The sequence below is a fragment of the Pristis pectinata genome, chromosome 7 (assembly GCF_009764475.1).
Source record: "Pristis pectinata isolate sPriPec2 chromosome 7, sPriPec2.1.pri, whole genome shotgun sequence".
Classification (NCBI taxonomy): Eukaryota; Metazoa; Chordata; class Chondrichthyes; order Rhinopristiformes; family Pristidae; genus Pristis; species Pristis pectinata.
The window spans coordinates 65,287,980-65,311,725 of NC_067411.1; the positions used below are offsets into that span (position 1 = coordinate 65,287,980).

Consider the following 23,746-nt stretch of genomic DNA (forward strand, 5'->3'; position numbering starts at 1 on the left):
TGCAGTCCTTCCAATGATGATGCAGCCACAATGCTCCAGAGTAGGGAGTTCCAGGATTTAGATCTAGAGACATCAATGAGTGATGAAATATTTCTAGGCCAGGGTGATGCAGGTCCCAGGCACCTGCTACCTTCATCCTGCTTGATGTCAGTGGTCAAATCTTTGGGAGATGCTGTGGGGGAAGCTATGTGAGTAATTGCAGTGTGTTTTATAGATGGAAGGCACTTCTGCCACACTGTGCAGTGGTGATGGAGGGAAGGAATGTTTAAGGTGATGAGTGGGGTACTCATCCAGCTGGCTGCTTTGTCCTGAATGGTGTCAAACTCCTTAATTGGTGGTGGAGCTGCATTCATTTAGGCAAGTGGCAATTGTGCACAGAGCAAATAATTTTCATGTTAGGTTCTTTGTCACTTAACTAAAACAGATGTTGAGCTTCAGATGATTTACCCTCACGTGAATCCAGTGTTTTAATCATTTTAAGCATTATGCCATCAGCGGCCAGAGCTCTGGGCTTTAGAATTTTCTCCCAGATTTCTCTACCATCCTACCTCTTTTTCTTTCTTTGATGCTCTGTCTGAAATGTTCCTTTTTGGGAAGCTTTTAGTCAACTACCCTAATGTCAACTCTGAGACCAGTGACAAATTTTGTTTGGTAATACTTTTATGTCATTATGGGTGTTATTTAACTCTAGATTGAATGGGTACTGTCTGTGCCATTGCGCTTGGTGGTAATATCCTCCATGCCAATTTTCAGGCATGTGGATGTGGCTAAGTGTACCTCAGCTGAAACTGTTAACCTTTGGGTATAGCTCTTCTAAAATAAAATCGGGAGACCGCAGTCAGTACGGATTGGTAATAGCGTCTCCTCCTTGCTGACAATCAACACAGGTGCACCTCAAGGATGCGTGCTTAGCCCACTGCTCTACTCTCTTTGTACTCATGACTGTGTGGCTAAGCACAGCTCAAATGTCATCTATAAATTCACAGATGATATCACTGTTGTTGGTAAAATTTCAGATGGTGATGAGGAGGTGTACAGGAATAGCTGGTTGAGTGGTGTTGCAACAACAACCTTGCACTCATTGTCTGCAAGACCAAGGAATTGATTGTGGACTTCAGGAAGGGGAAGTCAGGAGAACACACACCAGTCCTCATTGAGGGGTCAGTGGTGGAAAGGGTGAGCAGCTATAAGTTCCAGGGTGTCAACATCTCGGAGGATCTATCCTGGGCCCAACACCTCGATGCAATCATGAAGAAAGATTTGATATGTTTCCAAAGACTCTTGCAAATTTCTATAGACGTAAGGTGAAGAGCATTCTGACTGGTAGCATCACAGCCTGGTATGGAGGCTCCAATGCACAGGATCACAAGAGGCTGCAGAGGGTTGTAGACTCAGCAGCTCCATCATGGGCACAACCCTCCCCGGCATTGAGGACATTCTTCAAGAGGCAGTGCCTCAAGAAGGCAGCATCCATCACCACGACCCCTCACCTGCTGGGACATGCCCTCTTCTTGTTACTACCACTGGGGAGCAGGTACAGGATAACTGTGGCTCCAATATGCCATTCATTCAGTTAAATGGAGAGTATTCCATCATATTTCTGACTTGTGCCATATAGATGTGGAATGGCTTTGGGGTTTCGGGAAGAGAGTCACTCACTGCATGATACCCATTCCCTGCTCTGATATCTTCAGCGTTTGCTGATTTACTTGAACTTGTGTTCAGTGGTGAACACTGGGATGCTGGTAATGATAATCTTACCTTATATCAAGTGTAGTGTAGAAGGTTGCTGTAGATTACAACAGGATAGTGATAGAATGCAGAGCTGGGCTGAGAAGTCGCAGATGGAGTTCAACCTGGATAAGTGTGAAGTGCTACACTTCGGGAGACCAAATTCGAAGGCAGAATACAAGGTTAATGGCAGGACTCTTAGCAATGTGGAGGAACAGAGGGTCCTTGGTGTCCATAGATCCCTCAAGGTTGCCACACAGGTTGATAGGGTTGTTAAGGAGGCGTATGGAGTATTGGCCTTCATTAGTCGGAGTATTGAGTGCAAGAGCTGCGAGGTGATGTTGCCTCTCTATAGAACTCTGGCCAGAGCACACTTGGAGTATTGTGTTCAGTTCTGGTCACATTATAGAAATGATGTGGAAGCTTTAGAGAGGGTGCAGAGGAGATTTACCAGAGAGTGGTGGGTGTGTGGAATGCACTGCTGGCAGTTGTTGTGGGGGCAGATACATTAGGGACATTTAAGAGACTCTTAGCTAGACACATGAACAATAGAAAAATAGGGGGCTATGTAGGAGGGAAGGGTTAGATGGTTCTTAGAGCAGTATAAAATGTCGGCACAACATTGTGGGCCGAAGGGCCTGTACCGTGCTGTAGTGTTTTATGTTGTATGTTCAAGGGTAGGTGGTTAGACACTCTCAACTGGCACCCTTGTGGCATGAGTGTTATTTACCACTTTCAGCTGGTGCCAAATGTTGCCTCGACCTTGCTGCTTGCCTGTTTGGACTGCTTTATTTGCAGAGTAGTTTTGAATGGAATTGAAGATTGTGCAACCATCTATAAACATCCCTGCTCTTGACCCCATGATGGAATGGCCACAATTGCAATTTAATGAGATCTCATTAACAGTGAGGTTTATAGTTTTGGTCTTTGTACCTGAGGAAGGATGTACTGGCCTATGCAGAGTTGGCTCACCAGATTGAACACAGAACATAGAACTGTACAGTACAGACAGGCCCTTCGGCTCATAATGTTTTGCTGAACTAACTAAAGCAATGATTCCTAATTAATCTAATCCCTTTTTCCCACACATTGACCATATCCCTCCCTTCTCTGCATATTCATGCGCCTATCTAAGAGTCTCTTAAATGCTCCTATGCTATCTGCCTCTACCACCACCCCTGGCAGTGCATTCCAGGCACCCAACACCCTCTGTGTAAAAAACATGCCTCATACCTCTCCTTTGTACTTTTCCCCCTCTCACCTTAAATACATGCCCTCTAGTACTAGACATTTCAATCCTGGGAAAAAGATACTGGCTGACTACTGTATCTATGTCTCACATAATTTTATAAACTGCTGTCAAATCTCCCTTCAGCCTCTGCCGCTCTGGAGAAAACAGCCCCATCTTGTCCAACCTCTCCTCATAGCACATGTCCTCCAAACCAGGCAGCATCCTGGTAAACCTCTTCTGCACCCTCTCCAAAGCCTGCACATCCTTCCTATAATGAGGGACCAGAATTGAATACAAATGTGGCCTAACTAGAGTTTTATAAAGCTTTTACATAGTTTCCTGGCATCGATTCCTCGGATGAGGAGATAGTCCTAAGAGAGACTGAGGAAGATTGATCGATACTTACTGGAGTTTAGAAAATGACTGGTGGTCTCATTGAGAGGAATTAATAGAAAAGATACCAAGGGTTGTTTCCTTGAGATGAGAAGTCCAGAATCAGGAGTATTGCTTTAAAATAAGGGATCAGCCATTTGGATTGCTTTGAGGCAAAATTCTTTATGCAGAGGTTTGTAAATCTTGGAATTCTCGCCTCATAAGGACGATAATGCTCAGTGAGTCAGGTGTTTGGACACTGCAGTAATTTGAGGTTAGTAGGATCTGTTGGGAAACTGAATGAAGTACAGCACCAGGTAAGGTCTTATTGAATGGCAGACCAGCTCTGGGGAAATATGGGATACTCCTGCTTTCATTTCTTGTGTTCTTGGGTTCTGAATTACAACATTAAGAAACATGATTTGTATTGTCAAACTGACTGCCTAATTAATTACAGAAAGGTCATGTTTTAATTCCTGTTCCTGTTAGCATTTCTTTTTGTAGATACATTTTTTGGTCCAGCATTTCCAAAGTAAACAGAATCAACACAGATGCTTTCAGGAGGATTTTTCAATGCATAAAGCTTTGTTACAGTGGCAGCAGTTCATGATTGCAGAATTGACAACAGTACCCTCTGGAGGAGGTGTCAGGTTTCAACAGCAAAGAGAAATAAACTAAGTATCATTTGTGTAAAAAGAACTCTTGCGATTTGTTTGTGAAAATAAATCAGCATGTTATTCCGTACTCTGACCCCATAGCACTGACTTTTAAGAACTGCCAATTAGTGAAACATGTTTCACCGATAACTTTAAAATGGCTTCTGATGTATTTGTGGGTGTCTTACAAACCCTCTGGATTTGATGCATAATGGTATTTGACATTCTTGATGAGTTAGGAGTATAAATTCTATCAGCTAGTTGTTTTGACAATGTAAAGCATGTTAATCAATGTCTGACTCATTCTACTAATTTGATGTTTGGTTTTGTATATTCCAAACTATCATCAGAACTGAAAGGTGTCAGTGATACATATCTTTAAAGCAATTACAGAGCCAGGTGGATGGTGGGCATAAAAGACCAAAAGGGAAAAGTTTTTGATAGGCGGGAGGTCAAGAATGATTAAATGACAAAAATGAAGATGCTTCAACTCAAGGTGTTGCGTTAAAATGGCACTCTGGAGAGGTTTAAATAGTCATGGCACACTAGCAAGTAGAGACAAAAAACATGGAGAATTTGAATAACAAAATTTTCCTGTGGTCCAGGAACATGACAGAAGAAAGGCAGGTGACGTAGAATTATAAATTGTTTCACCCACAGTGTACTGATAGAGTTACCCCTCCCCAAGCACCCAACTCAACTTCCAGTGGTTTTGATGGTTGTTAGCATCTGCTTTCTGAGAAAAAGTAAGAGCAGTGGTTAAGATCCAACAATGTTAAGGCTGGAAGGCTAGAAAATGCCTCTAGGGAATGAGATCGATGGTTGTTGATCTGTTTTCCATAGCTACTTTTGAGCAGGAGGATTGAAAGCATGACTTATTTTAACTGCAATATTTTCTGCAGGGAGATACTTGACCTTAGGGTTTCTAAGGCAATCACACAACCTGAGTGCACGATTAATGCTTGAAATAAAATGACAAAAATTCGGTGTAGTTTTACTCTAATCCCTATCATGGGAAATGTCAGACATTAAGACCCGCAACTAATTTCATGCCCTAAATCAAATGTTCTATTTAATCAGTATGTACGTAGTTTTATTGCACACTGGTGGCTCTTGTCCATGAATCCACAATGAAGCAATGAAAGATTCTTTTAGTCTCAAATGTTCATCCTTTCTTGCTGTTTGAATACGATACCCAAAGAAAAACCTGGTTATGGCTTGAAGAAATGACTCAATTATGACTCAATACTAATTATGTACAAGGCTAATAATTTTCATCTCAGGTTCTTTATCACATCACTAAAACAGATGCTGAGCTGCGGATAATTTACCCTCATGTGAATCCACCGATTTAATCACTTTAAACCATGGATGACCATGCTGTCAGCAACCAAAGCTCTAGACTCTGGAATTTCTTTCCCAAGTTTCTCTACCACTCTGCTCCTTTTTTGTTTTGTTGAGGCTCTCATTAAAACTTTTGTGAAGCATTCAGACAACTGCCTTATTATGTCTCCATTAGACCTGTACCAATCTGTGTTTAATAATAGTTTTATTTCATTATGGGTGCTATTTAACTCCAAGGCGTGTGGGTGCTGAATGTGTCATTGCCCTTGGTAGCTATATTCTCTATGCTAATTTTCAGGCATGTGGATGAAGGGGAAATGTACCATAGCTAAATTCGTTAACCTTTGGGCATAGCTGCTTCTAAAATAATTCACATTCTCTGTACTTCTGAAAAAGAAAACTGATTTTTGATCAGTAGACTTGAATTAGTGATATTTGATTCTTCTTGAGGTCAGGTGGCTCATTAGCTGCTAATCAAACTGGGATAACTGTGGCACCGATCTGGCTACATTAGCTAAACTTCCGAACAGCCTGCTGTTCCTGCAGCATTCTCATATCTTTTGAAATTATTACATTTTTCACCCTGCTGTAAACCCTGATGATGAGCACACAGGAAATCATATCCACTTATTTTTTTACTTATTCACTTCATTGGATTTCCAATAAAATAATTATGAGGCAAGATGAGGGCAATGCAATTTTTGCAGAGGAAGGTGAAAAAAATCCAAGGAGTGGTTAAACCGTCTCTCGCTCTCTCTCTCCCTCGCTCTCTCTCTCTCTCTCACACACATACACACACACACACACGCACACACACACACGCATATGTATATGTCCCAGGAACCAATTAAAGAGTAGTAATACTGGCAAACAACTCAGAGTGCACATTTGGAGCAATTTTAGTAATCTGGAAAATATAATGGATAAAATTGTTGGATATAAAAATACTTTAAAAAATTGTGGCAGTTTCTAAAATTTTGGTTTAATTTGTCATTTATATCCTGTGAGACATGTTAGATTCCTGCCTTAGACTGACTTGTTTAAGATTCTATTTCTGCAAATGCTGGTAAGGGACACTCAAAAGTAAACTGCAATGGGAAACAATCTGAAATGATTATCGTTAGAACAATGTGTGAAATTTCTGTGTTTAACAGGTGCGAGGTAGTAAGTGGGTCATGTCGGAGGGTAGATCTGTGCTACTGATGAAGTCTCTCTCCTGAGTTCCTCACATTCAAAAGCTGGAATGCAAATAAGATTGTTGGAATTATCCTTCAGGTGACAACATCTGGGCAAAGAACCAAACATTGTCAATATGTATAATTTAAATGTTTTGTGTTTTTCAAAACCTTTGGGCAGAGCTTTGATTTCTTTGGAATTTAGCAAAAACTGTAATGAAAACATGAAAAGCTTGAAAAATATTCTTCAAATGTAAATGTCATTGACCGTAAGTAAAATTTCAGTGAATAGCATGTTATTCTTTTTTAATAAATCCAGCTCCATTTGCCTCAGTGTTACTCTCAGGAACCCCTTCCAGTAGCTCTTCTTTCTTTCTCATTTTCATTTCTTTCTCATGCTTGATGCGTGTTTGCTTTTGCAATTTTTCATGGGCTGCTATCTAGCTGCTGCTGTCTACTACTAGTATGTGAACTACTCAGGCAATTATTATTCCTTGGAGCATAACATATTTCTTTTTTTAAACTGTTCACAAGTTTATTTGGAGATTGCACAGAGCTTTGAAGGGCCAACAGGAAGAGCCAATGTATTGGTAAGATTTATTCGATTCCCCAAATGGTAAAAACATCCTGGGATTGATTGTTCTACTGTGGACGAAGGGAAAATCTGATAGGGAAACAATTCCTAGAATGTAATGCGTTTCCTGGAAGCCGCTCTAGTGCAGTCTGATGGCAAGCAAAAACTGATGCCCAGTTCTTGACTGCAGGTGAAATATAAGCTGAAGGGGACAAAAGGAAGGAAAACAAAATAAAATAAAAGTTGTACGATAAAATAATTTCGCTAATGAATTACCAACATGGCAGCAATGGAATTTGACGAATAATTCAATGTGACCAGATTGCCACTTGGACAGTTTTTGCCAAGTTTTTGATATTGCCATCTGCTGTTGTTGGCTGCATTTCCTTAATATCAACTCACAATATCTAAAATAATGTATGTTGTGGTTCTGGTTAAATCTATAAACTAGAAATCAAAAGCAATTTGCAAAACCTTTTTCGGTCATCAAACTGACCCCATGGAAATCCTACCCATTCAGTGAGGACAGAATGAACCCATCCTGTAAATACTTAACTAATCATTATTCATATTAACTCAATTCCAATCAGTAAATCTATACCTGGCAACAGCCAAGTCAATAAACAAATATATTTTTAACCGTAAAGATTTTAAGGGCCAGGAAAAGATATTAAGGCAGGATGGGCTGGTTACCAAGATTAAACCTACATGTCATTGCTGACTGAATATAATTAAAACATGACAGCTGTCATCACCAAGAATCTATCCTTCCTCATTTTTCACTGTTTCTGATTGCTGTTAGTCTTGTGCCAACACATCTATTATTTCCAGTGATAAAGCCATGGGAATAAGGAATGGCAAGGTTAAAAAAATGAAATTGTCACAATGATTTTACACAATCCAAGAAAGATCAAAAATGAAAAAGGAAAAATTCTTCAATAAAAAAAGTCTTGAGTGATTTCATGAAGATTTCATTCAGAGTCTGAAATGATATAGGATTCTACACACTTCAGCCTCAGGAGACTTGAGTGCGGCTGTCACTTTATCACCATTCTTTTAATGATGAATTTTCAAATTGCTGTCATTTTCCAGTTGATTTATGAGGTCCTTCTGTAAAGAGTATATATTTTCTCTACTTATGCACAGTTAGAAATTAAAGTTGAAAAATGTCAGTGCTGTTAGATGATTTGAGCTTTGTCACGAAATGAAAGTCAGAGATTAGAACAATACACAAATGTTTTGTGCAGATTTACATCCCATGTTAGTTTTTGCACACCAACTGTTTATCAATAATTTGAACTTCTGTAACAAACCCTTTGAGAAATTATGCACGGGGGTACAATGTTTATTCTCCTTTTCAGTAAGACCTTTCTGAATTTCCAGTCTTTGAAATGCACAGTTGGTTTGGACAATTTGGATTAGGGCAAATGGCAGTTAGGAATAAAGTGCATTTTTAGAAAATGAGAGTCTATTTTCTAGCAAATTGAAGCTCTTCATTATTAATATTAAGTTATTAAGATGAAAGTTTTAAGATATTTTTATTAGTCACATGTACATCAAAACACAAAGTGAAATACATCTTTTGTGTAGAGTGTTCTGGGGACAGCCTGCAAGTGTCGCCACACTTCCGGCGCCAACATAGCATACCCACAACTTCCTAACCCATACGTCTTTGGAATGTGGGAGGAAACAGAGCACCCGGAGGAAACCCAGGCAGACACAGGGAGAACGTACAAACTCCTTACAGACTGTGGCCGGAATTGAACCCAGGTCGCTGGTGCTGTAATAGCATTATGCTAACCGCTATACTACCATTATTACCAATTAAAGCAGTTTTATTTACGTCTCCAGGATTGAAATCCTTCATTGTCAGAAGCACAAGAATGGACCAAAACTGTGAGTTAAAATATGAGGTGTTGGGCTACCCAAATGAAATATAAGGCGTTGGGCTACCTGACACCTCATATTGGGTACTCTGATTGGGTAACCTACAACCCAATGGTATGAACACTGAATTTTCCAATTTCAGGTAACCCATACCACCTGTATTCCTTTCCCATGCCCACCAGTCCACCCTAGCTTTCTCTCCCTTTGTTCACCTTTTCCGTACCTCCCTCCCTTGTTATCAAGACTCATTACCCTCCCCGACTGGGTCCATTTGCCCATCACCCCCCTCCCTTATCTGGATCCACCTATCACCTACCAACCTACCTCTACCCTCCTCTCCCCTCCACCACTTGGTTGCATCTGCTTAATCTCTTCCCCATCCCATCCCCCTTATCTGTTTCCACCTATCATCTACCAGCTTCCATTTCACCCCCTCCCCTTCACTTATATACTGGCTACCTTTCCTCTACACTCTCACTCCTGATGCAGGGTCTCAACCTGAAATGCCAAACATCCCTTTGCCCCTGCAGATGCTGCTTGACCTGCTGAGTTCTTCCAGCAGGTTATTTTTGTGCTGTGTAAGGGTTCGTTTGATTCAGCTTCTGAGAAATTTGAATTGAATATAAACTGGATTAATTCTTTCCTTTGAAATAAGTTGTCAACATGTCTTTTTTACTTACTTGTTTTTCTAACATTTGGAAGTCTTAAAGTGTCAGCTGAATATGGGTTCATGGAAGATTTATGTCTTTCAATTTCTCTCCAGCCAACAAAAGCAAGTCACTGTGAATGCTGGAAACTGAAATAAAATTGAAAATGCTGGTAACATTTAGAGAGGGAAACCGTCGCAGGATGTTAGGGATAAATTTGTCCCGGTGAGGCAGAGAAAGAATGGCGGGGTGAAGGAACCATGGTTTACAAGTCAGGTGGAACATCTAGTTAGGAGGAAGAAGGCAGCATACATAAGGTTTAGGCAGCAAGGATCAGATAGGTCTCTTGAGGAATATAGGGTAGCAAGGAAGGAACTTAAGAAGGGGCTGAGGAGAGCAATAAGTGGACACGAAATGCCTTGGCGAGTAGGGTTAAGGAAAACCCCAAGGCATTTTTCACTTATGTGAAGAACAGAAGGATGACGGGAGTAAAGGTAGGACCGATTAGGGATAAAGGTGGGAAGATGTGCCTGGAAGCTGTGGAAGTGGATGAGGTTCTCAGTGAATACTTCTCTTCAGTATTCACCAAGGAGTGGGGCCTTGATGACACTGAGGACAGTGTTGGTAAGGTTAATGTTCTAGAGCATGTTGATATCAAGATAGAGGATGTGTTGGAGCTTTTACAAAATATTGGGACAGATAAGTCCCCAGGCCCTGATGGAATATTCCCTAGGCTGCTCTGAGAGGCGAGGGAGGAGATTGCTGAGCCTTTGGCTAGGATCTTTGAAACTTCGACATCCACAAGAATGGTACCGGAGGATTGGAGGGTGGCAAATGTTGTCCCCCTATTCAAAAAAGGTAGTAGGGACAGTCCAGGGAATTATAGACCAGTGAGCCTTACGTCTGTAGTGGGCAAGCTGTTGGAAAGGATTCTTAGAGATAGGATCTATGGGCATTCAGAGAATCATGGTCTGATCAGGGACAGCCAGCATAGCTTTGTGAAGGACAGATCATGTCTCACAAGCCTGATAGTGTTCTTTGAGGAGGTGACCAGACAGATTGATGAGGGTAATGTAGTAGATGTGGTCTACGTGGATTTTAGTAAGGCAGTTGACAAGGTTCCACATGGTAGGCTTCTTCAGAAGGTCAGAGGGCGTGGGATCAAGGGAAGCTTGGCCATGTGGATTCAGAACTGGCTTGCCTGTAGAAAGCAGAGGGTTGTGGTGGATGGAGTGCATTCAGATTGGAGGGCTGTGACCAGCGGTGTCCCACAAGGATTGGTTCTGGGACCTCTGCTTTTCGTGATTTTTACTAATGACTTGGATGAGGGAGTAGAAGGGTGGGTTGGCAAGCTTGCAGACGACACAAAGTTGGTGGTTTTGTGGATAGTGTAGAGGATTGTCGAAGATTGCAGAGGGACATTGATAGGATGCAGAGCTGGGCTGACAAGTGGCAGATGGAGTTCAATCTGGAGAAGTATAAGGTGGTACACTTTGGAAGGACAAACTCCAAGGCATAGTACAAAGTTAATGGCAGGATTCTTGGTAGTATGGAGGAGCAGAGGGATCTGGGGGTCCATATCCACAGAACCCTGAAAGTTGCCTCTCAGGTGGATAGGGTAGTTAAGAAAGCTTATGGGGTGTTAGCTTTCATAAATCGAGGGATTGAGTTTAAGAGTCACGAGGTAATGATGCAGCTCTATGAAACTCTGTTTAGACCACACTTAGAGTACTGTGTCCAGTTCTGGTCACCTCATTATAGGAAGGATGTGGAGGCGTTGGAAAGGGTGCAGAGGAGATTTACCAGTATGCTGCCTGGTTTAGAGAGTATGCATTATGTGGAGAGACTAAGGGAGCGAGGGCTTTACTCTTTGGAGAGAAGGAGGATAAGAGGAGACATGATAGAGGTGTACAAAATATTAAGAGGAATAGATAGAGTGGACAGCCAGTACCTCTTACCCAGGGCACCAATGCTCAATACAAGAGGGCATGGCTTTAAAATAATGGGTGGGAAGTTCAAGGGAGATATCAGAGGAAAGTTTTTTACCCAGAGAGTGGTTGGTTGGGGCATGGAATGCGCTGCTGGGGACAATGGTGGAGGCAGGTACATTGGTCAAATTCAAGAGATTACTAGATAAGCATATGGAGGAATTTAAAATAGAGGGATATGTGGGAGGAAGGGGTTAGACAGTCAGGCGAGGTTTAAAGGTCGGCACAACATTGTGGGCCGAAGGGCTGTATGGTGCTGTATTGTTCTATGAAACAGAGCTAACGTTTCAGATTGATATGTTTCCATTAGAGAGAATACTTAGGCAGGTTCAGAATCATCAACTAAATTCATTATCATGTTGCAATTGAGTAGTTTTACCTCAATTAAATGTGTGATGACTTCACATGATCTTTGCCCTGTTATTGCCCCATGTACACAAAAGGGTGATAGGAGAACCAAATTCAAACAGCAGATAGTTTGGTTCAACTGACCTGGTGGTCTCCAGAATTTACTGATGAATCTCAGGGACACTGCAAGAAGCAATGAGGGAGAAAAATTATAGGAACATTAAAATTGTGATTTTATTTTTGAAAACTTTCTTCAAATATTCATTAGTTTATAGTGATTATGGTAAATGGTTAGGGGTTATCTTACCGACAGCAATGCATTATCCAATGGGGTTAACTGAGCACTTGTTTGCTTTTCACGGTGTAATAAGACAATGCATTGAAGGAATGGTTATTCTGGGCAACCAATGGTGTGAGTGAGGGGCTGTTGGAAGCAGGAGGGATTTAAGAATATGTCCAGTTAGAGCTGGCAACCCTCGGTATGAGTTGTAGTGTGGGGCTATGATATAATGTCAAAGGCAGGGTTTGCCCTAAATTTCCTGCAACCATGCAGGGAGACCCTCATTGGAAGAGAAAGATCAGGATCAGTTAAAAGAAATTGCTTCTCTTCGTGCTGCTTGTGGGGCAGCCAGAGCTGGAGCATTTCCCCATTAGGAGTCCTTAGGAGATTATACTGAACATCAACTCACAAATTCTCAAGCATGTTGCAGTGCCTTTCAGATACTACCAAGTGATTAAGTCAACTGCACTCCCAAATCTCAAAGAATAACCAATTCCTTCATCTTCAGTCTTGTAGGAACCCCTCCCCCTCCTTAATTTACACTGCATGGCAATCTTCGTGGCCCTGCTGGTGACCATTCCCATTGGTTATTGGCTGTGGCTTCCTGTGACTAAATTACTGCTCCCTTGTCTTGAGCAGTAGTTTGAAGACTTCCATTTAAACGAGGCCTAATTGTAAGGGTTGGGCTTCCTTGACCTGAGCTCTCCAGGTGGACCTTCAGATTGCTCCCCCCAGTAAAACCAAAGGCTATCCTTTTCTTCAATCTTTTCTTTCAGAGTGACTCTCAATATATAAGAGAACTAAGAAGATGCAATTCTGACTGAAATCGATAGATATAATCACTGAGGCAATCAAATACCTTTAAATGCTGTATCCTGCTGACAAAAATATTAGCAAAGTAAGGTGAAACGGTGGCACTTAATCCATCATAATGTAAAAACATTAAAGGTTACTTGACTTCTTTCATAATTACCAACTAATTATTTATATCCCGACAGTTTGCATCAAATTAACACAGTTACATTGAACCACGTAACAGTTGCAACAGTGATTCCACAACAGTTTAAGGATGACCAAGCAGGAAAAGAAAACTTGAAGCAGCTGCCACAAGATGGCAGAAAATGCTTCTTAGTAACACACACTTGCCTATTTACCAGGTTTGGTGGGGTGGTGTATCTTTCGTCTATATGGATCAGCAGTTATGCATCCTAGTTTAAAGAGTTAAAAAGGCCAAGGGCATCAATACAGCATCAAAATTCAGCTGGAACAGATTGTAAGCTAGAAGGTACAGTAAACAAACCCTTGCAGCAAAGCTTAAGTTTACTGTATTGAATATCAATCCACAACTCCACATATAAGTTATAGTGCTTTCCAAATGCTACAAACCAATTACGCATATCAGAGTGAACTGTGGAGATCGGATTACCTCATTTTTCTGTACAATTTAGTAGCTAAAAACAAGTTTATGGGTTAAAAAAACACTGTTCAGTTTCTCTGTTCCTTGAACATAATTATTCACAATGTTGATTGCAATAGAATGTTCCATCATAGAAACGTTTATAAGAATTTTAGATATGAAAATCAAAATAAAAACTGCAGATGCTGGAAATCTGAAACAAAGTTTTTGTTATGTTCTTTAATTAGTAAGAAACTGGGTTATTTCTTTTATTATATTGATTTAAAATTATTCTTGAGAAGTAAATACTGGAAGCCCACACTGAATCCCACCCGTAGTTGGCCTGAGCAGGTGACGGCGGGCCTTTTACATGAAACATTGCAGTCCTTATGTCCTCAGTGCACATGTACTGGTGCTCCATAGAAAATCCCTGGATATTGGATTCCTGGTGATGACGACAGAATGGTGAAGTACATTCAAGTTAGGATGATATGAGAGCTGGAAGACAACTTGAAATGATGTTACAATTCTTGCCTGCCTTGTGGCAAAGGTCATGGAGCTACCATTGGAATAAGCTGTGATGGTGGAAGTATCAATATTAGAAACTACTGCCAATGGGCGCTGAAAGTGGAAACTTTGAATATTGAGTCCAGGAGCATGGGATATTGATCAAGCAAAGTGATCTGAGTAAACTGACAGGTACTGCTCAGATGACAATGTGAATATCTAGGGAATAATGGCAGAGCTAACAGCCTTTCTGGAATGATTGCTAATTCTTAGTCGAACCATTAGCACATCTGGAGAGGGAACCACTTTCTCTTGATCTACTACTATGACTTAATGGAAGATAAGTAGCGACCTGTTTGCGCAGAAACTTCTGCCACTTTTATGACTGTAAGTTGAGAGTATGGTCAACAAACTTCTGACTACTACTGGATCTGTGCTAATACCGTACATAATTAAATCAAAGGAAAGGGGGAAATGCCACGTTATTGTCAGGGCATTTCAAACTACTCTCTAGCAGCTAGTTTATGTGTTTTCTCTTTTATAGCTTGTGCCTTCCCTGCTGAAGATATGTTCAACTTTGAAATTATATCGAGTAATCCTTAAAATGCTTTTCGAGCTGAATTCTTGTTTTGTTAGAAGTCAATGCTCTATTGGAAATTAATGCTGAAAAACATAGCACCTAATCCTCCAGGTATGTTCAACTGCTTCAGTCTTATATATTTTATGATCAATCAGGTGTTGGGCATGTATGGAATATCAGTTGTATGTTTAAGTGTTTTTGAAGCAAACTGCTGAAATATCCATCCAGATAGAGTTTCTGTTTTCTCATTATAGAGTACACACTCACCCTAAGTAGGGTCCTATCCCACTAATCAAAGTCCAAAATATTCATGAATGACTTGGTAATAGCATAGGATTTTTTAAAACATTATTTCATGGATGTGAATATTACTGGCAAGGTCTGCAATTATTGTCTCTCCTTAATTGCCCCTTAAGCATATGACCTTTCATAAGGCAGACAGGAATCAATCAAATTGGTGTGTCTGGAGTCATGTACTAACCAGACCCAGTGCACATGAGAGAGATTTGCTTCCTTAAAGGAGATAAGTTAACCAAACTGCTTTCGCAAACAATCTGGTACCTTGATGGTCACCATTCAAAACTTCACAACATCCTCTTTACACTCTCCCCACAACTGCACCCTGCCTGGGATCATTCTGCCACAGAAACCCCACCTGTCAACATTGGAACTGCAAAGTCTAAATGAGGAAGTATAAACTAGATCTATTTCATGGTAAAATCATGCACAGAAAGGAAACAAAAGAATATGTGGAGACACAAGAGAGACTGCAGATGCTGGAAATCCAGAGCAACACACAAAATGTTGGAAGAACTCATCGGGTCAGGCAGCAACTATGGAGGGAAATGGACAGTCGATGTTTTGAGATGACCCGAAACGTCGACTGTCCATTTCCTTCCATAGATGCTGCCTGACTTGCTGAGTTGCACCAGCATTTTGTGCTTATGAAGGAGAGAGATAAATACACCTTCCAGTGTTTGGCTACTGGCTTTAATACAATCAAGTGAAATGTATGAACCGATGAAATTTTCAGGTATTTAGGGACAAATCTCACTCTGAAACACCCTTAAAATGATATGGTGATTGAATTTTTCATTGTATCCTAAACCATAGTTACTGTTTAGTAAACTCATTTGTTGTACAAATCTAATTTTGTGTGTTTTGATTTTAATTTTCTTAATGTCAAAATAGAGCAGATGTTAAAATAAATGTTATTATTTTGTAAGAAGATTGTTTATGATATTTCAGCTTCTCATTTAAGCTTTTCAAATTTTGCATTCCTTTAACATGTGCAAAATATTAGCTAAAAATTGTGAACATTCTTCAAAGTGACAACAAAGTCACAGAACAGCAGGGATCCTTTCAAATGATACCTGACACTAATCAATATTAGAAAAGGAGAAGCCAATGCCATTAAAATTGTTAAATCTTCATAGGCAGCAGTTTTTCAGTCAAACAGCAAACAACGTCACCTATCCACTGACTACAAAATCCAGAGCATCAGAACATCCCAACAACTCGATAATGAGTAGACCAAAATTGAAAATGAATAGAGGGAGGAAATGGGGAAAATAGCGGAGGAAGCATCAGTTTAAGGAGACTTTTGAAAGTACAGAAATTATTTTGCAAATGTTGCAGTTTAGGGGAGAGTTACAAGGTTTCTGAGGGAGACTGCTGAAGGGGAATTTTACATTTTTTTGAAGGGATAATACTTTTGGACTTCATAACAATTTCGATGGTTCTCAATATTATTTCTTCCTTCTCTTCACAATCTTCCCAACTGGATTAACAAGAAATTTAAATTAATCTAGCTGTCACGATATAGAACCACTTTGAATAAAGATGCAAGGACCACAATACTACACAATGCAGCAGTCATTATAGCTAAATGGCTCCATTCAAGTATAATAGTTTGTCACACTAATTGTTCATCCTTCAGAATTAAGTGCAGAAAACCAAGAAGGTAATCAGTAAGGAATTTATAAAATACTTTAATATGTATTTAATTTGTGTATTATTTCCCAAATTGCAAGGAAGGATGAAGAAATCCCCAGGGAAAGGAACTAATAAAGTTCAGCTCCAAGAATGTCTTTCCAAGATGTTACAGAAGTCTTGGAAGGTCATGTATGAAGGAAGTTATGTCAGTGTAAACCTCTTTGTAGTTGCATTCTGCAGGTGCTCTGCCACTCACTATTACTGTCTCTTTTGTAGATCATTAGAACCTGTGTAACATCTGTTACTTTCTAACTGAGGTATCTGACTGTGGCAGGTTGACCTCTGGGTTATGTGTTCCTGTCTGCTGTAAAGGATTTGGGGTGAGTTCTCTGATTTCAGTATTAGCAGCACACACATAACCATCCTCTTCTTAATTGTCTGATGCATGAAAATCTTTGTACCAGGCTAGCATGATAAATTTGTTTCAAACTTGTCAGGCTGAACGCTTGCAAGCCAATATTTGTCCACCTACTCAAGTTAGCATCTGCAGACTATTTAAATCTTCCTCTCAAATAGTTCCATTGGGACTGGAAGTAACAGTTATCAAAATAGTAACACAACTAAGAAATGATAGGCAAAAATAACTTTCTTATTTCAGCAAATTAAAGGAATCATCTTAGCCATTCTACAGATGATGTTAATAACAATACATTTATGTTTTATTCCAGTTATGTGGTTGTATCATTTTTACCAGTTAGGTGCCAATTCTCAATCAATAATTGAAATTTGAATAATATTCTTTATACTAACATAGTGAAGGTTAACAAAGCCAAAATTGCTTAGCCTACTGCTGACTAGTAAAGCTTCACATTATATATTTTTATTTGTTTAGTTGTTGGCAGCTGAGACATTAACCCAAACAATGGTTGCCAGGCTCAGATCTGCCTGTCCCCAAAGTCTGATTTTGTTCCAAGCCATTGCTAACTTTGAAATATTCTGCCAAGTTCGAACAAGAAAGATGGACTCCAGATTTTTAGAGCTAATTAACTCATAAGACTGTGTGGCACAGTAAGCAAAGAAATAACACATACAATTGCTCAAGGATCAAAAGATTATGACCAGCTGGTCAATTTGTGTGCAGTGCTCTTGCTTAGTCAGTGCTGATATGTTAGGTTAGTCATGTCAAAGAAAAATGGACTGATTTACATTGGTCCTTGGGAACTGATATATTAACTTCCTCAGAGTATGTATGATTTGCTTCTGATTAAAACTGAAGGTCACCCTGTCATGATCCGCATAATCTGTATTCCCAATTAAAGAAAGTATAAAGGTGAGGATTTGACATTGGAAGCAAATGAGGAGATAGAATACAATTAAACAATGAAAGTTGGTGAATTACATGCATTTATATGTCATGTTCTTATTTAATCTGGTGATACTCAAATGACACAGTTTTTTGATTAATTGTTCTTGGGTTCACTTTAACTAGGTCAACACAAGAACGTGGTGTGATGCAAAAAGTCTGACAGATAGGGCAGATGGGCTCAGGGCATGGAGAGGCACATGGGATTGTGATATTATCACTATTACAGAAACATGGTTGAGGGATGGGCAGGACTGGCAGCTCAATGTTCCAGGCTACAGATGCTACAGGGATGACAGAGATGGAGGTAAGAGAGGAGGTGGAGTTGAGTTTTTGAATAGCGAGAACATCATGGCAGTACCTGGAGAGGATATTCCTAGTGCTAAGGGATTAGATGGGCAGAATTTGTTAAATGTATCCAGGAAAACCTTCTCAAGCAAAATGCACCTTATTGTCTACCTGCAATGCACTTCCCTGTAGCTGTGACACTTTACTCTGTATTCTGTTATTGTTTTTACCCTGTACTACCTCAATGCACTCAGTACTAACTCAATGTATCTGCGCTATGTAATGAATTGATTTGTACGAAAGGAATGCAAGACACGTTTTTCACTGTACCTCAGTACAAGTGACAATAATAAATCAATACCAATACCAATACCAATAAATGGACCTACTAGAGATGAAGGCCAAACTTGAGCTCCTCTTGGGAAATGAGCTTGTGCCAAGTGGCTGAAGTGTCAGTGGGAGAATACTTAGGGGCCAGTGACATCATTTTGTTAGTTTTAAAATAGTTATGGAAAAAGATAGGACTGGTCCAAAAGTTAAAGTCCTAAATTGGGGCAAGACTAATTTTGAATGCTTTAGACAGGAACTTACGAAAGTTGATTGGGAGAGGATGTGAACAGGTAAAGGGACATCTGGTAAATGTGAGGCATTTAAAAGTGAGGTCGGGAGAGTTCAAGGCCAACATCTTCCTGTTAGAGTAAAGGACAAGGGAATCCCTTCAGGTATAGGAGTATACAGGATGTAGGAGTACACTTAAGAAGGAAATCAGGAAGGTGTAAAGGAGATATCCTTGGCAGATTAGGTAGAGGAGAATCCTAAGAGTCTCCTAAGAGCAAAAGGATAACTGGGGAGAGAACAGGTCCCATTAGGATCAGTGTGGTCATGTATGTATGGAGCCACAGGAAATGGGGGAGGTCTTAAATGAATATTTCTCATCTGTATTTTACCGTGGAGAAAGTCATAGAAGCTAGGAAATTCAGGGAAAAGGACAGTGAGGTCCTGAGGCAAATTGATATTATGAAAGAAGAGGTGTTGGCAGTTATGAGGTGCATAAAGGTGAATAAATCCCCAGGGCCTGGCCAAGTGTATCTTAGGACATTATGGGAAGGAAGGGAAGAAATTGCTGGGGCTCTGGCAGAGACTTTTATATCTTCCTCAGCCATGGGTGAGGTATTGGAAGACTGGAAGGTGGCTAATGTTGTGCTTTTAAGAAGGGCTACAAGGACAAGCCAGGGAACTCAGGCTGGAGAGCCTAATGTCAATGGTGGGAAAGTTACTGGAGGAATTCTGAAAGACCAGATCTATCTGCATTTGGAAAGTTAAGGGCTGATTAGGAATAGTCAGCATGCCTAAGTGCATAGGAAATCATGTCTCATGAATTTGATTGAGTTTTCTTAGGAGATGATCAAGAGGATTGACAAGTGCAGGTGTTGTCTACATAGAGGCCTTCTGACAAGATCCCCCATGGTAGGCTGGACCAGAAGATCAGATCACATGGGATCCAGAGTGAGCTAACCAATTGGATAGAAAATGGCTTGGTGGAAGGAATCAGATGGTGGTAGCGGAGGTTTGTTTTTCAGATTGGAGGACTGTGACTAGTGGTGTGTTGCAGGGATCATTGCTGTGTCCTCTGTGTCCTCATATATATTAATGATTTAGATGAGAATGTAGGTGCATGATTAATAAGTTTGAGATGCCACCAAAATTGGTGGTGTGGGGGACAGTGAAGAGGGTTGCGTAAGGTTATAACAGGAACAAGATCAACTGGTGTTGTGTGAAATGGTTCTTTTCGGCCTTAAGGATCAAGGACTCTGGACATGAGCTTTGGATATCAAAACTAGTTTAATGACAAAGGCAAACACGGGACAGAATGGATGGGAACAGACACACTCTCACTCACACGCAGGATACCGCGAACACGAGAGGGAATCGCAACTAGGGTAAGGTACACTCACACACACACACACACACACTGATACACACAAGCACACAATAACAATGTACAACTTCAGGATATAACACTTCAATGCCCAACCCACACTAGCATTGGCTCTAACACTGCCCGGAGTCTGAGTGAAACGCTCCCAGACCATGTGGTGATGCACTCTTACCAGTGATCTCTGCAGCATTGTCTCATTACTCCTGGGGTCATCAAAGAGAAAGGGCTAGGGGATTGCAGCCCTTTTTATGGTGCTAGGAGGCTGGGTGGAGCCTCACTGAGTGATTTAAATGGGCCAATGGTTTGGGGGTCAAAGACAAAGGTACCTGCCACAGCCAATGGTCAGGCAAGTTCAGAGTGGTAAGGCAAGTTCAGAGGCAAAGGGTACTCTCACACCTGAGGGGTGGGTGGAGCCGCACCTTGATTGACAGTAGTATCACTTCCGATCAGAGGAGCAATGCTGTCCTCCGACCAGCAGGGGTCAGTGTCGTTACTGTCACGTGACAGCCATGTGGATTTCCCACAACAACTGGGAAAGTGGACAAAGGAATGTCAAATGGAATTTAACTCAGACAAGTGTGGAGTGACACATTTTGGGAAGTTGAACCAGGGCAGGATATACACAATGCCCTGGGGAGTGTTGTAGAACTGAGAGACATAGGGGTACAAGTACATAGTTCCCTGAAAGTGGTGACACAAATAGACAAGGTGGTGAAAAAGGCATATATCACACTTGCTTCATCGAGTGGGGCATTGAGTATAAGAGTTGGGACATCTTGTTACAGCTGTACAAGACCTTGGTGAGACCACATCTGGAATATTATGTGCAGTTCTGGTCACCATACTGAAGGAAGGATGCGATTAAGCTAGGGAGGGTGCAGAAAAGTTTCACAAGGATGTTGCCAGGACTGGAGGGCTTGAATTACAAAGGGAGACTGGATGGCCTGGGATTATTTTCCCTGGAATGAAGGAGACTGAGAATTGCCCTTATGGAGGTTTATAAAATCATGAGGGGCATAGATAAGGTGGATGGTCACAGTCTTTTTCCCAGGGTAGGCGAGCCTAAAACTAGAGTGTATAGGTTTAAGGTGAGAGGGGAAAGATTTAGAGAGAGCCTCAGGGGCAAGTTATTCACGTAGAGTGTGGTGAGTGTATGGAATGAGCTGCCACAGGAAGTACTAGATGTGGGTACAATTACAACGTTTAGAAGACATTTGGACAGATACATGGAGAGGAAAGGTTTCAAGGGATATGGGCCAAATGCAGGCAAATGGGACTAGCACAGGAAGACACCTTGGTCATCAAGGATGAGTCAGGCTGAAGAGCCTGCTTCTGTGCTGTACAACTCTTTAACTTTATAGCACAAACTGAAAGACATGCTATTATATTAGTTGGTCATTCAAGCTATTACTTCAGTCATAGTTATTGCCTAAGATAAAGAGAACATTAATATTTTGTCGCAATAAATTGATGAAAGTAAAAGGTTTGTAATGTATCATCAGTAATATAATAATCAGTTCTTCCATCTGGACTTTAAACATATTTAAGAGTGTGCTTTATAGGTCAGATTGTTAATAGATCATTTACTATAGCAAACTGCAACAATCCTGGGTAATGGCACTGTCATCATCAAATATATAGAAAATGATTCATACCTGGGAGTGATTAAAAGAGTTCAGCAGATGTCATGAACCATAAGTAAATTTCAGCCAAAAGATTTACAATTACCGTCTGATCCATTATAGTAGATAGGATACAGAATTTCCCTATAATCAACTTCAAATTAGTTCTTAACAATTCTGCCACAAATAGAATCCAAAATTTGAGTTCATCTTGATAAAACCTCAATAAACAAGCTCCTGCAAGTTGAACTTAAAGCATAATAAAGAATTTACTCCTTCCTTAGCCTTAGGCGACCGGGTACACATCACATGGCATACTGCACGACTTTCTGCATTAAACTGGTTCTTCACTGTTAAACTGGTTACATTGTGTGTTTTTATAATTTACTATGATTTCACAATTGAATTTAAATTATTCTAATCATTAACATTTTATTTCGAACTTGAATTGAATGTGTTTGCTTGCAGCTGAATTCACATGAATTTTTGATCCATGCTTAGTAAGAAAATTAAACAAAGTGGCATTGTGACATACCTCTTCTGGCAGCTGAATTGACATTGCACATTTTCCATTCAAAGTTAAATGTTCTGTCTGTTTCCAAGGCCATGTCCAGAGGGCTGGTGAATGGACAGAGAGCAAGTGGTCTCTTGCCCCAGAGTAATGGGTGTCAACAATAAAAGATCTCAACCAGTAGGAGAGGAGGCAGCAAATTGGAGAAATGGGGACAGGGGTTTCAGATGTGGGGGTGGTCTGTATTCAGAAAGTCCTTGAAGGTTGGGTCCTTAGGACCTTCTAGAGCCATAAGGAATTGAGGCTGCTGGGGCATAAGAGAGTCAGAAGGACAGATAACTGGGGAGTCGGAGGATTGGAGACATTAGGGTGTTGGAGGGCTGGTTGGTCAAGGGTTCTTATGATTGAGGCTATTGAGTAACCAGAAGGCTACAGGGTCTGGTAAATGGAGTAATGCTGCTCCAAGCCAGGGGTGTTTAGAGGTTGAAATCAATATTTGGTAGTAGGGTGGTGGGTCAGCAATCTTGGAGGATGGAAGGTTAGTATGGGACTTTCCTCAGTGGAGTCCCATCCAGCACTGCACAATGAATTACAGTTGTCCCAAGAGTGACCAACGATGGTTGCTGCCAAACCAACATGATCTAATTTCCCAGACAAAGCTGAAAGGGAGCACTACATGGAGAATTACATCATTTGAAGCTTGTCTGATGCAAAAATCCAACTCAGACTGGGAAGCATCTCAGTGACATAAAATGATGTGAAAAATGGTCATTATCCTGTTTCACTCCATCCAAAGTGCATTTTCAGCACTATGCATTTTCAATTGCATAGTGCTGAAATAAGCAGCATTACCTGGTGGAATTTCCAGACCTAATTGCTATGCATTGAAAATGTCTAATTTGCTGCCATCCAGTTATTGATAAAGAAAATGGAAATATTCTCTCTTACAAGCAATGACAGATGTCACAAAGGGGAAGTTATTTCAAGAAATCATTTAAGGAGCATTATACAGCCAATTTTATGCCCATGTGCTGCCACTTCTGCTGTGGATTACAGTCAATGTGAACATAAGGTGTTTGGTTTTTGATACTCTGTGTGTAATGTGAGATCCCATTGAAGAGACTCTTCTGTGTGTTCAGGATTGACATCAAGCATAACATGAATCCAGAGTGGGTTTAAAATGCTCAGGTATCCCTCAGGTTGGACTCTTCTGAGCCTTTTATAAACTCACTGCTGGGAATTTTTTTAATGTTTTCAAACTGTGAACATTTACATTCAAACTCTCAAATTGCAAAACAAATTTACAAGCAGGTCTTTTTTCTCCCTAGTCAGCAGAGTGCAATTGGAAAGCATGGACATCCCATTGTATAAC

At 40.6% G+C, this 23,746-nt stretch overlaps 1 long non-coding RNA gene across 1 annotated transcript in view; it reads left to right on the forward strand.

Moving 5' to 3' along the window:
* Positions 1-6,624, forward strand: part of LOC127572962 (uncharacterized) — a 77,810-nt gene extending 71,186 nt beyond the window's left edge. The window contains exon 3 of the long non-coding RNA XR_007956717.1: positions 6,489-6,624. This is a non-coding gene — a long non-coding RNA (uncharacterized LOC127572962). The remainder of the gene's footprint in view (positions 1-6,488) is intronic.
* The last annotated feature ends 17,122 nt before the right edge of the window (positions 6,625-23,746 follow it).